This window comes from Antechinus flavipes, chromosome 3 (genome assembly GCF_016432865.1).
Source record: "Antechinus flavipes isolate AdamAnt ecotype Samford, QLD, Australia chromosome 3, AdamAnt_v2, whole genome shotgun sequence".
Taxonomy (NCBI): domain Eukaryota; kingdom Metazoa; phylum Chordata; class Mammalia; order Dasyuromorphia; family Dasyuridae; genus Antechinus; species Antechinus flavipes.
In genome coordinates, this window is record NC_067400.1 from 358,465,405 (window position 1) to 358,478,672 (window position 13,268).

Sequence of the window (13,268 nt, forward strand, 5' to 3'; positions counted from 1 at the left end):
CAGAGTTCTCTTTAAAAAAAAAACTCTTTCAAACTTTGCATTTTTTGGTTAAATGATTATGAGATTTTAAAGTGACTAACATTATTTCTATTTGGCACTTTCTGTGGATCTAAGAATAAATTTTGTTTAAAAAAAAAACAATCTTTCTAAGCAAATCAACAAAGAAGAATCCTAAAATAGAGCTTAGAAAGAAACAACAAAACTCAGGATCACAAATTCATTTACTGTATCAAGTAGCCACATGCTCATACATGCAAATGTAAGCATTAAAGTAAATAAATCATTCCAGTTTTCCCTGTGGCTGATGCAAATTACTCATTTCCTTGGACATGGTACAAGGAGGCTTTAAAGCCAATAAGAAATGCACCCAAAAAGCAATGCATATTACTCATCTCTGTGTCAAGAACTAAAACTTGTTATTACCTCAAACCAACTATATCTCCCCACAAATGTTCATGAAACAAAATCACAATAGTTGAAATATATTCACCCATAGAATTTGATTGTGTTTCCTTTGTGCTGAGGAACATACAATCCAAGGCCAATCTCCATCCATGGACAGAGAGAAATCCACTTTCCTCAATCTGTTTTCCTATCTCTAGGATTATTTCTAGTTTAAGGGGAGAACTGTTTGGCTGCCTATATGAATGCCATTAGATAAGTGTCTAACCTCTCTATCTAAATTAGGGCAATAATTCCAATATTACAGCAAGGCTTCTTTGTTTATCTTATGTTCTATATGTAACCAACCTGATTCTGTATATAGTTTATACTTGTTTATATGGCATATAATAAAATCAATTTACAGAGTACCTATTGTGAGTTCAGTCTTATATTAGGAAATGACAAGAATAGACAAGACATAATTCCTGCCTCCAGAAACTAATGACTTTATTGGGAAAACAAATCACGCATATTCAACAGTTAGGACAGCATCCCATAGTGTGGGCAGCTAGTTGGCACAATGGCTGGAGCACAAGGCTTGGAGTCAGGAAATACAGAGTTCAAATCTGGCTCAGACACTTACTAATCATATGATCCTGGGCAAGTCACTTAACCCTGTTAGCTTTAATTTCGTCATTTGTAAAATGAGCTGAAGAAGGAAATGACTACCTAGTTTCTGCCAAGAAAAATCCCAAATGGAGTCACAAAAAATTGGATACAACTGAAATGACCAAACAAAGCATAGTAAGAAAAGGACTAGCATAAGAGTCATTTAAAGGAATCATAGTAGTAATCATTGTATGACCTTGGTTGGATTTCTATTTCCTTATATGTAAAATAATGTCATATGAATTAGATGATGTGTACTTTGCTTCTCAAGCTCTATCATTCTAGGAATCTAGGAATTAGAAGCAACATAACATTACAAAAATCAGATAAACTAGGGATGCTTAACCTGAAAGAGGATATAATTGTTATCTTTGCCCCGGAGAAGGTTTTGAATTGATTTATTTGGCCTCAAAGAATAGTATTAGGAAAGTAAAGAAAGGTATATATCAGTTGACATGATGAAAAATTTTCTAGCAATCAAATCTGTTCCAAGTTAAAAGGGAGGACTCTGAAAGACAAGGAGTCCTCCATCACTGAAGATCTTGAAGCCAAGGATGCATCAATATTTGTCACAAATATTGTACCGAAGATTCCCATTCAAATAAGAGTTTAACTGAGCTCTTTAGTATGGAATATTGAACTTAAAAAGATAAACAATTAAATAATAAACATTTATTAATATGCCAAATATTGTACAAGGTGCTGTGGATATAATGGGGAAAAAACACAAGAAAACATTCCCTGTTCTCAAATCACTTATAGTTTAATGAGGCAGACAGAATGTCTCAAAGATCTTAGCTTAGTTTTGTTTGTGGTTTTTATTTAGCTTTAATAGCTTTATATTAAGAACTTTCGGATACCCTGTATATAAATAGTCAGGGAAGAAGAAAAGATACATGGAATAGATGGAAGATAAAGGGGCAAGGAATAAAGAATTGAGTGGAAATGGAAAAGGCCTCCTGAAGAAAGAAGATTTGAGTTGAATCAGGAAAATCCCTTTTGACACTGTTAAGCTGTGAGACAAAGATAATTCATTTAACTTCTCTAAGGCTCAGCTTCTACTTCTGGAAAATGGGGTTAATAATGCCAGTAGTACCTAACACAGAGTACTCATTATTGATATGACTATATAAATTGCAACTCATTTTTACCTGTGAGATTCTGTCATTCTGTAAAATATGTTTCTGCCTATGAATTCGTAGAAGTTCAGAAATCAATAGGTGAAAGTTGTCAAGGAAAGGTATTTTAGCAATGCCCAGGTAGCCACAAACATAACAAATAAGATTTGAAGTAGACCATGAACAACGTGTTGTATTCATATGGGGAAAGAAGAGAGGGAAAAATAAGTAAATAATTTTTATACTTTTCACCATTTTTCCCCTATAGAGAGACACACAAATTCTTTTAGAGATAGGATTTTAACCCCCATGCTGGTGGTACGTTGGTGGAAAGCAAGAAAACAGTAAGTTTGAGTAGCTTTTGGTTGTCATCACGGAATTATATTTAGGTGTTTCATATATATGATGCTATGTTAGATCACTTAATCAATGTAATGAGATCCAGTGTGGTATAATGAGTGGAATGCTGATCTAGGAGTCTGGAAGACCTGATTTCAAGTTCTACTCTGAGTAGCTACCATAAAAATAACCATGGGAAAGTCTGCTTAACCTCCCTGAATGATGAGCAAAAGTCTAAGACTTAATCCACTAAATTATAGATGACTTGAAACCTGCATGAGAGTTCCCAAACTGAGAAAATCAAAGGTCACCAATGTATTGATATAAAGTTTATATATATATATATATATATATATATATATATATATATATATATATTATATATATATATATATATATATTATATATATATATATATATATATTATTATTATTATTATTATTTAGAAAACATTTTTCCCATCATAAGCACTTTGGGTTAGTCATGGACAGTAATGGGTTGCTATTTAGATATATTATCAGAAAAAGACATTATATAAAGTGAAGTATCAAGGACTAATTTCATTTGTGTGGAATTTGTTTGAAATTTTTTAAGCAAGAAAAAAAATGAAGCCATCCAAAATTAATTTTTAAGCAATGCCAGGTACCAGTTGCTCTGTTTTCAAATTACTGGATAGTCTACCAGTGTGATACATCTGTCAGATAAAAGCATAACTCTTCTCTATAATGCAGTGATCTTAAGCTTTAAAAAAAAAATCACAGAAAGGAAAAAAAAATAACATAGCTCAAGAAATATAGTAGAGAGTAAAACTATTTGAGTAAGTGAATAAAGATATTTTACAGGTATAGCTACAACATTTCACATAGCTGCCCTCCATCAAATGAAAAGTAGAAGAAAATAAACATTCCCTGAGGAAGAGGAGGAGACAAATTAAAACAAAAAAAATTAAAAATTTTTTTTCAGTTACAGATGAAAGCAGAAAAGATAGACTACTCTACATAGGGATGATATGAACACTAAAAGGGTAGCCATCCCAATTTTTGTTCGTGAATATCCATATATGAGGGAAACGATTCAGATATCTTTCAGTGCTACTATCTCAGTGACTCAAACTCTACTCTTCTATATAAATTCCACCCCATTCTAATTTCACCTAAATTAGCCTGAAAAACTTGCAATTATGGCATAGGGAGAAGAATAAGTCAACCATGGTTCATTTCCTGTGGCTAAATAAGATTTTAGAGCTGTAATACTTCATAAAAAGTTCTTGGGGGAAAATAAATATGGGTCTACTGAATAAAACCCTTTCCCCCACCACCCATAATTAATAATTAGTAATTATTCACTCTCTCTATTGACAGGCACTTATAAAAGAATGCTTGGGCAAAATAAGTTTATATCAAAGCCAGCATTAAAATCAGTCTCAATTGGGGAAAAAAAAAGTCTCTGAAAACCAGCACCAATACAGACATGTCTAAGACCTTTGTCCCTCTGGATCCAAACTTCCTTCAGAATTTTCATAATTTTATATGTCCTCAGTCATTTGCCAGATTCTTATGACATTGTTTTCTGCATGATACAAAATAAGTAATCCAAAGTTCATTGGGGTTCCAGGACAAATAAGATATCTTGGCAGTGTGATCACTATGAATAAACAAGAATTTGATGGCCTCTATTGTGTATCTTTTGAGAGGGGACTGCTCCTCAAATTTTACTCAAGTCCCAGACTTGAGTCACTGGTCAGTGCCACTGGAAGCTAAGATAGTTTCATTGTAAAGAGACCTTTGAACTTGGAATATCTCATTCTTATGTGGCTCAAAATCAGCTTCAGATTTCTCAGATCCCACAATATAACTGTTTAATAGCTTATCTTGTGGCAAAAACAAATTCACTATAAGGACTGAGAGACAATTTACGGCAGCAGTTTACACATTCTCTCCATGGCTTGGTTTAGAAGTACTATTTGAATGTGTGTCCCAGATCATAGATTACTGATAATCAGCAGCCTACCCAAAGAAAGATATATGAAGTAAATATCAAGAAACATTTTTGATCACTGTTGTGCGTGCTGTGAATATGGTTTTTGCATATACTACTACTTTATCTTTCTCTGGAATTTGACTAATGTCCTACAAGCAGATGGTATGCATCTGATACACTAGGCAAGTGTCCATTGATATTTTGGTTTCACTACAGCCTATAGCCCTGCCTCCCCATTTTGATGTCCAAAGTAACGCAAGTCTTAGATTACATTTTCCATAAGGTCTGGTTTTGAAGGTAGTGTATTTAGTATGGTATATATGGTGAATCTTTGTTGCAATGAAACAAAAATTGGAAGGCATCTAACAGGCCCTGTTTACATCTCTTTCAGTATTAATCTTGATTTCTATTTCAATTTTCCCATTAATTGAACTGAAGCTTTCATTCTCTACTTTCTCACTGTTGTATTGAGAGTGATCAAATTGAGCATCATCATTGGGTAGCTGCACACTGGCTACCACAAGACGATACTTTTCATCTAATGTGTACAGTCAGGGCAAGTCTATGAATGCTGACATCTTTCCCTTCAGGTCTATTTACATCTGGAAGTCACTGTATAATCAGACTGGGCCACTCTAGAACATAGTCCATCACTAAGCCTTGGAGAAGTGAAATATTTTTTTCCCTATGTTGTATACTCTTCATTTATTACACACTTTTCCACATCACCAAAGTCTGCTTCCTATCTGATGGCCATGATGGGCAGAGAAGCTGATAGAAGGAATGAGGTATGGAAGGTTAGGTGACTCCCTGGGTCACAAGACTGTTAAAGGGAAGTTTCAGTGAAATCTATACAAGGACAAGTGGAAAAAATGTAGAAAGTCAACCCATTGTTAGAATTGAAAGAAAAACATTGTATTAGGTAGCAGGAGTTTATCATTTACTTTTGTAGACAGCAAAGTACTTGGCAATTGTTTTTTTTTTTTTTTTTTTTTTTTTTTTAATAATTCCTGAAAATAATTCTATGCCTTTAGGTGGATTTAATATATCCCTCTATTTTGCCATCACTCACCTAGACTGCCAGCAATGATTCTCCTCTTCACATAAAGATGAAAATATTTAACACCAGAGCAGTAAAGTTTTTAGTGATATGTGATGAGTTGTCAATGTTGCTAAGAATTCAGCACCTTTGAATTTCTTCTTTGTTGATTTTTATCTTTCTTCACATCGTCCATTTCTCCTTACACAAACATTGCTCAAAAAGCATAGTATTTTTGTTTTATTAAAAATGAAAAACATTAGCTATTGACAGACTTATAGACATTTATTATACCAATATTTCTGGCAATCAGGAAAATGAGTTATTTTATAGAATTTTTTTTTCAGAGTAGACAAGAAATATAATTAAATAACTTATTAAACATGATCAAATTCCTTTTCTCTTTAACATATGAAAAGCTGTAGCCTGTGGTCCCATATCTAGTTAGCAGACCACAAACTTGCATTTATGTACCTAGTATGTTCCAGGCACTGGGCTAAGCACTTTATCAATACCTCACTAGATCATCATGATATCTTTGACATATTAGTATATATATATATATATATACACACCCACTTTACATTAGAGGAAATGGATACAAAGAAGTTAAATGACTTGTTCAGATCCATATAGTAAATACCAGCTCTAACTTCAGGCCCAATGCAATTAATCACTTTGCAACCTAGATGCCTCAGACTCTAAATGGAGAATTCATTTGAATTTGTTTTTTAAAGTGTTGTAATTTTGAATAAACATTTTTTAAGGAAGAAATCAACTTCTTTATAAAATATATATGAAAACATTCAAATCATTTTTAAAAATAAAGAAATTCAAATTAAACCAAAACTGAAATTTTACCTCATACCTATCAGATTCACAAAGACACAAAAAATGGAAGTGATAATGGTTGGAGAATTTTCCAGAAATCAGAAATATCAATACCCTTTTGGTGGATATGGGAACCAGTTCAGATATTATGGAATACAGTTTAGAATTGTGGCCTAAAAGTTGCTAAACTACCTTTACCCTTTGAGCCAGGGACATAATTTACTAGACTTATTCACTAAAGAGAGCAAAGAAAAGGAAAATGACTTACATATGAAATATTATTTTCAAAATAGCAAAAAAGAGATGATTTTGGAAAGATTTAGAAAAATTTGTAAAAAATCTTGCAAAATAAAGTGAATCTAACCAGAAAAATAATTTATATACTCATATAACCAAGTTAAACCAAAAAACTTTGAAACCTTCAAAGACTTGAGCAATGCAGTGACTAACTTCAATTAGAAAGGCCCAATGATGAAGCATTTGACCAGGTGGCAACCTCACAGAGGTGGGAAACTCAAGCTACAGAATGAAATGTGCAGTTTTGGACAAAATCATTATGACAATTTGTTTTGCTCAACTATGAATTTTTTTTAATTGTTTATTTTCAACTGGGGTGAGAGAATGGAGAAAGAAGGAAAAATAAGTATTTATTAACTGAAAATAAGTAGCTAGGTAGTACAATGGATAGAGCGCTAGACCTGAAGTTAGGAAGACTGCTTAATGATTTCAAATTTAGACTGAGGCACTTACTAAATGTGTGATCCTAGGCAAATCACTCAACCCTGTTTACCTCAGTTTCTTATCTGTACAATGGTCTAGAGAAGGAAATGACAAACTCCAGTATCTTTGAAAAGAAAACCCCAAATAATGTCAATAAGTCAAACACAACTGAAAAATGACTCAACAAAAACAACAAAAGTTTCTGATAAATCAAAATGCAGTACCTTTGTAACTTCGGCAAATCATTAAGTGTTTTGAGGATTTAGTTCCTCCTTCAGTTCTAAAATTAGGTCACTGAACTAAGATTCCATATAGTTCTGAATAGAGGATCTATGATTTTAAGGGCTGATTCTATTTCATAGTAGATCTGACTTATTTAGACTGTAGGCCACGAGGCATTCAATATAGGACCTATGTGTCAAACATGGATCCAACTTATTTTAGGTCTATTCCTCCTCAATCTTTTTAGTTTGAAATTACTTCTATATAATTAGATTACATATATGACCTGTTTGACTTATAGGATCCAAGCATATAAAATTTCTCAATATCTGGCTAAATTCTAAGCCATGCTTAGAACTATTTGATTTTGTGAAAGTGGCAAACAGCTTGATATGTTACAAAGAGTACTATATTGAAATTAGAAAAGACCTAAATTTAAATTTTGGTTCCATTTTACTAATTCTATGACCAGAGATAAACTGTTGAAACTCCTGTTTTGTCATCTATAAAAGAAAAGATAACAACAAATTTTTATGTAGTTTTAGAGTTTATCTAGTACTTTACATACGTAGTCCAAATTTTTGTAAAGACCAATTAAGACAGAGAATATGAGTCCTTGGAAGACAGTGAGACACTATACAAATGCAAATTATTTTATCATTTTCTAAAACTGCTGAAATCCAACTTGAGGTCCACCATGAAATATTTTAAGACTGAACACACTCTCCAATTCCCAAAGCACTATTAAATATTCGTTTTCTCATTGACTTGATGACAATTCTCAATGCCTAGCATCGAGCACTTATCACAGGGCACTTATATGACTAAAGTAGATTAAAGAGTTTTAGAACTCCTTTTGGAATACCTGTCAGGTATCCTACTTCAACACTGTTATCAACAAATTCAGCCAGGCCTGGCTACATAATGTTTTTCTAATCATGCAGCCTACTGCTGGGGGGAAAAATGTATATTTCTTGAGTAGATGCATAGCAGTCAAAAAATTATAGGAAAGTTTTGACAACATTAGATTAGATTATAGCCATAAAATTATAGGTTCAGAGTTAGAAGTCCCCTTATTCATTAGTTTAAACTCCTCTATTCACAGAGGTTTCAGGCTTGTGCCATAGTCAATTCCAGTGATTCTGGAAACCCTATTGTTAAATTTTCTATGTGACCGTTTGCTCCTCAATTCCTGTCCTCAAAGATGATTTTTTTTTTATAAGTGAAAATGACAAGTTCAGAGACAATTAACACAAGTTTTTAATACTAAGTAATTTTTAGGGTAAGGACATTGGCAAATGGAAAGACCCACAATCTCTTTCTGTTTGGACTGGAAATTGAACTAGGTTTAAAGGGAAGCAGAATTGAGAAGGGGGTATATTTGAGGTAGAGGGAATTTTCTGAACATAATTATGGAGCTAAGAAATGGATTGTGTGCATAAGCAATACCAAATAGATCAATTTGTTTAGAACTGAGAAAAAAGAGAGAGAGAGAGAATAATGTATTTGTAAGCCTAAATAGAAGGCTAGAACTAAATTGTAAATGTCTTCAAAAGCTAAATAAAGGATTGTGTATTTATCCTATAGGAGAATGAGAGAAAGAAAGAAACAGACAGACAGATAAGCAGGCACAGAGACAGAAAGAGACATGGACCTTCTTTTGCTGCAGAAGGGTGGTTGGTTGGATGGGGGGGGTGGTAGAGAAAGGAATAATGAAATCAAATTTATGTTTTAGGAATGCAAATCTAATCTCTTGGTAGAGAATGGATTGGGTGGAGAAAATAACAATTAAGAGGAAGTGATGAGGTCCTATATTAGGGCAGTGACTGTGAATAGAGAAAAGAGACAGATATGAAATGATAAGATTTGGCAATGATTGGATATGTCAGGAGGCATATTATAGGGGATACATAGTTAATTTCTCTTCAAATATGCAAGGCTCTGCTATATACACAGACAGTTTTTAAAAAGTTTTATCAGAAACATAAATCACTTTCATCTTCCATTTACATAAAATATTCATTTTAGCTAACCAGTCTCTACATTTATTTAAGCAAATAGTTGCTAAAGCAATGAGTCTTTTTTTTTTTAAAGTTACTCACTTATTCCCCTGTAGTATAGAAAGAAATCATGAGATTTAGAGCTAGAAAGACCTTACAGATTAACTGACCCTACACATGATGAAACTAAGTCTAAACAAGAGGACGAGAGCTATCTATCGTCACACAAGCAATAAGTGTCAATTCCAGAATCAAGCTAAGGTTTTCATTACTCTCTGGATTTCAATCCTGTCCCAATATCTTCCACATGTTAGAATAGCTTTCTCACCTTGAAGTTCATTCCATTCTTGTGGCTTCTTCAGATTGGTCAGTTTCTCTCAGAAGCATTTTTTCTCATGCTATTTGGATTTGACTTATTGATACTAAGGTCATAGGACCTTTATTAATAAATTATTGTATGAGTGTAAACCTGAAATCAAGATTACTATTCAAATAGTAGACAGAGCTCTTTAGTATGGAGCACTGAACTTAAAGACTACCAATTGCATAATAAACATTTATTAATGTGCTAAGTACTGTCTAAGGTGTCTGAAATCAAGCTTCAACAAGGAGTAAAATGGTGGCTCACCTAATTTTCATAGAAAATTTCAAGTGGAGAATTGGTCTACAAACAAATTCAAGTAAAGAGGGATAGAAAGATACAACACTAGATATGTTTTCTATTTTTCCCTGAAGTAGATTCATAGAAAAGGAGGTAAGTCAGCTTACAAAAGGCAATAGATCCCTTCTTCAAGTTTTTGCTTCAGGGATCAAAAGAACTCCAATACCTGGAGGCTTAGGTTAGAATCTCTCCTACAATACATTAAGTGACTATGCACAATATACTTAACTGAGCTTATTTCCTCATTAGTAATAACAGGATAATAATACTTGTATTCAATCAATCAGTTAAAAAGCATTTACAAGCGCCTCCTATGTGCCAGGTACTGCACTAACAACTGTGAAAGACTCAGAGGTCTGTATAAATTTCATTTTTGACTATTATTAAACTTTCAGAATTAAATAGGTCTGTCATTTAGAATATAGATATTATCTTTAATTTCTCTTGATTCCATCAGACTACAGATTAGCAGTACTAAGAGATTTGAACAATTTAACAATAAATTAGTTTTCTGGTATAGTGAGGAAATCTCTCTGGTCTTTTCCCTCACTAAATAGGGCTACCTAAAAAAAATCAGGATCTGTAAAATCTTTGAGTAGTTCAAATCTAAACTATTAGCCTAACTTACAGTTTATTGCCTGATAACATTTCATGTGCTTTTGGCAATCATTTGTGGAAAAGATAATATAGGAATTATATAGGAATATAGAAATTATATTATATATATTAATGTTCCACCAGGGATTCTCTTGACAATACTGTGAATTTCTGGGAAAATGGAAATCAATTTTCAAAGTGTTCCTGACACCAAAAGTGATGGCTAGGCTTCAAGAAAAAGTTTTTAAAAAAACAACTCATTTAATTTAGATATTCATGATAACAATAGTTTAAAAAGCAGGGTATTCTTCCCCTTTCCATGATACTATGGAATGATGGAAGCCAGATTGAAGCAAAGTAAGTTATATATGAACTTGCCTCTTGAAAATGGATTAGAGTGAAATCAATATTGTCATTTTGTGTTTCTTTCTCCCTGTCAAACTTAGGTTCCACCAAGGCTAGTGAGAAATTGACTCATAAGGAAGAGTAAAAGTGTCTAGGTGGAAAGATTATTAAAAATGTTAACCTCTTAGGCTCTGACTGAAGTACAAAAGGCAGTCAAGTCCTGTGTGTTTTCTAATAGATCTAATCAATATAACAATAAAACTGGATATACTAGAAACTTCCCATTCCAGTTCAGGATAATTTCATGTAGTTGTCTATAGAGATTGACAAATTGTATCATTCAAAAATCTCTATTACCCACTGGAAAAAGATAAAACCCAAAGTTATGGATGTAACCTACCATCTGGATCTTACTCTGTTCTCTGGCACTAAGACTCAGGATTCACATAAGCCTGGATTTAATACTGGGGGGGGGGGGTGATCTCTCAGGATAATTTTCTCTTTACCTTCCATGAATTACTTTCATGGGCTGAATGGCCATATAGATGTCTGTGATGTGTTTCTTTAGGACTTTTTCACGGACTTTTATGGCCATATTTAGACGGAAAGCATCTCTATCTTGGCTTGTATTTAGAAAAGGAAAGCAAAAGACAAAAAACAGTACAGAAGTTAAAACCAAAGAAGTCCCTTTTCAGACCTTCTTGGAAGCACATGCAGCTCTCTATGTCCTTCTGATATATATCACTATCAATTCCCTCAATTCATAAGTCTGCTTTATGCTGCTAAAGATAGTGTAAGATGATAACAGAAGAAAAAAGAATATGGGAGACAAGAACAAAGGCAGAGAGAGAAAGGGGAATAGAATAAGAGAAAAAAAGAGAGGAGAAAAAGAAAAGTAAGAGGTAGAAAGGAATTAAGGAGGCATAAAGGAACACAAATGTGATTGGTATCAAAAGTCTCTTTGACAGACTACTGAGTGAAGTGGCTTCTCTGACAAAGGCCTAATTCCCTGAGTCCAAATCTTAGACACAATTGGAAAAACTTGTGTTCTGCAAGCAGGGCTTCACAGATTTACTGTTCTCCATGAAAAGGTGTCCTTCAGTGTCACCATAGTGTCACATACTATATGATAAAGTTAATTGTAGAAGTTACCAGACTGATCAGGGACTCCTCATCAATTAATCAACAAGTATTTATTAGGTATATATTGTCATACCCTAGGCATATAAAAACACAAACAAAATACTGCCTTCCAAAAGGAATTTACTTTATAATGGTAGAATATATGTTTGTGAGAAAAATCACAAGCATCTCTGAATGAAATCAACACTTAGAACAGTGCCTAGTTCACAATGGCAATGAATTAAATTTATTAAATTGAAGTTATTAAACTTGATACCCAATCCATGTGATCTATTCCTGAAAACTGGTTAATATGGCTGAAAAGTTATTCACTGATGTGTCTTAGCACTGATTTTCTAATGTGTTAGGTGCTGACAGTAGAAATAAACTCTGTAGAGACAGTTTTGACCTTTAAATCTGCAGAATCAAGATGATTCTTGCCATATTCCCTATTACTCTGGGATGGATATTATTTATGTCTTTTATTTATGTGCAATAAAAGTTTTCTTAAATATGATCCATTATATTGATATAATTTAGATTTTGATATAGAAGAATAGTTTTAAGAAAATTTTCTGATGGCAATCTGAAAGTTAATCTGATGAACACTAAATTGAAACAAAACTTTTAAATGTTCAAGGATATATATCAAATATGTTGTTAGATGATGATAACTCTAAAATTATTTAAACTATTGGTACATTGAACAGAATATTGAAATAGTTATCATAAGACCAGGTCCCAACTATTAATTCCTTGCCTTCTTATTTTATATAAGTTTAATGAGTAACTAAAATCCTCTCAGCTTCCACATTCTTATCAATAAAATGAGAATAATAGTTCCTTCCCAATATATTCAATAAGATATTGTGAGGAGCAATTCAAATGTAAATGTGTATCATAAACTGTTAAGTGCTTATGCTAATTTGTTATCAACATCTCAATGGCTATTTTTATGATTGTTATCAAGAATAAAACTTTCTTCATTAAATAAATAATATTAAAATATCTATGAATTCAGGACACACAATGACAAAGTGAGACGTTGGAAGTAGAAAAATCTATATTTAAGTCCTTTTTTCTAAAATATATTAGTTATAAGCTTCTTAAAGAAAGAGATTGTTTGATCTTTATTTTTATATTCCCATTCACTCAGAAAATACCTAGAAAGTGAAAGGCCCTTACTAAGTCCTAAGTGAATGAACTATTTGTGCATGAACCTGGGCAAGTTACTTGACCTA

General features: G+C 32.9%; 1 protein-coding gene and 1 pseudogene across 1 annotated transcript in view; both read right to left on the bottom strand.

Moving 5' to 3' along the window:
- The window catches only part of NCKAP5 (NCK associated protein 5), a 1,106,193-nt gene that overhangs the window by 478,195 nt on the left and 614,730 nt on the right, over positions 1–13,268 (bottom strand). The gene's annotated exons all lie outside the window — the stretch shown is intronic.
- LOC127554349 (histone-binding protein RBBP4-like) lies at positions 3,567–5,247 on the bottom strand (annotated as a pseudogene).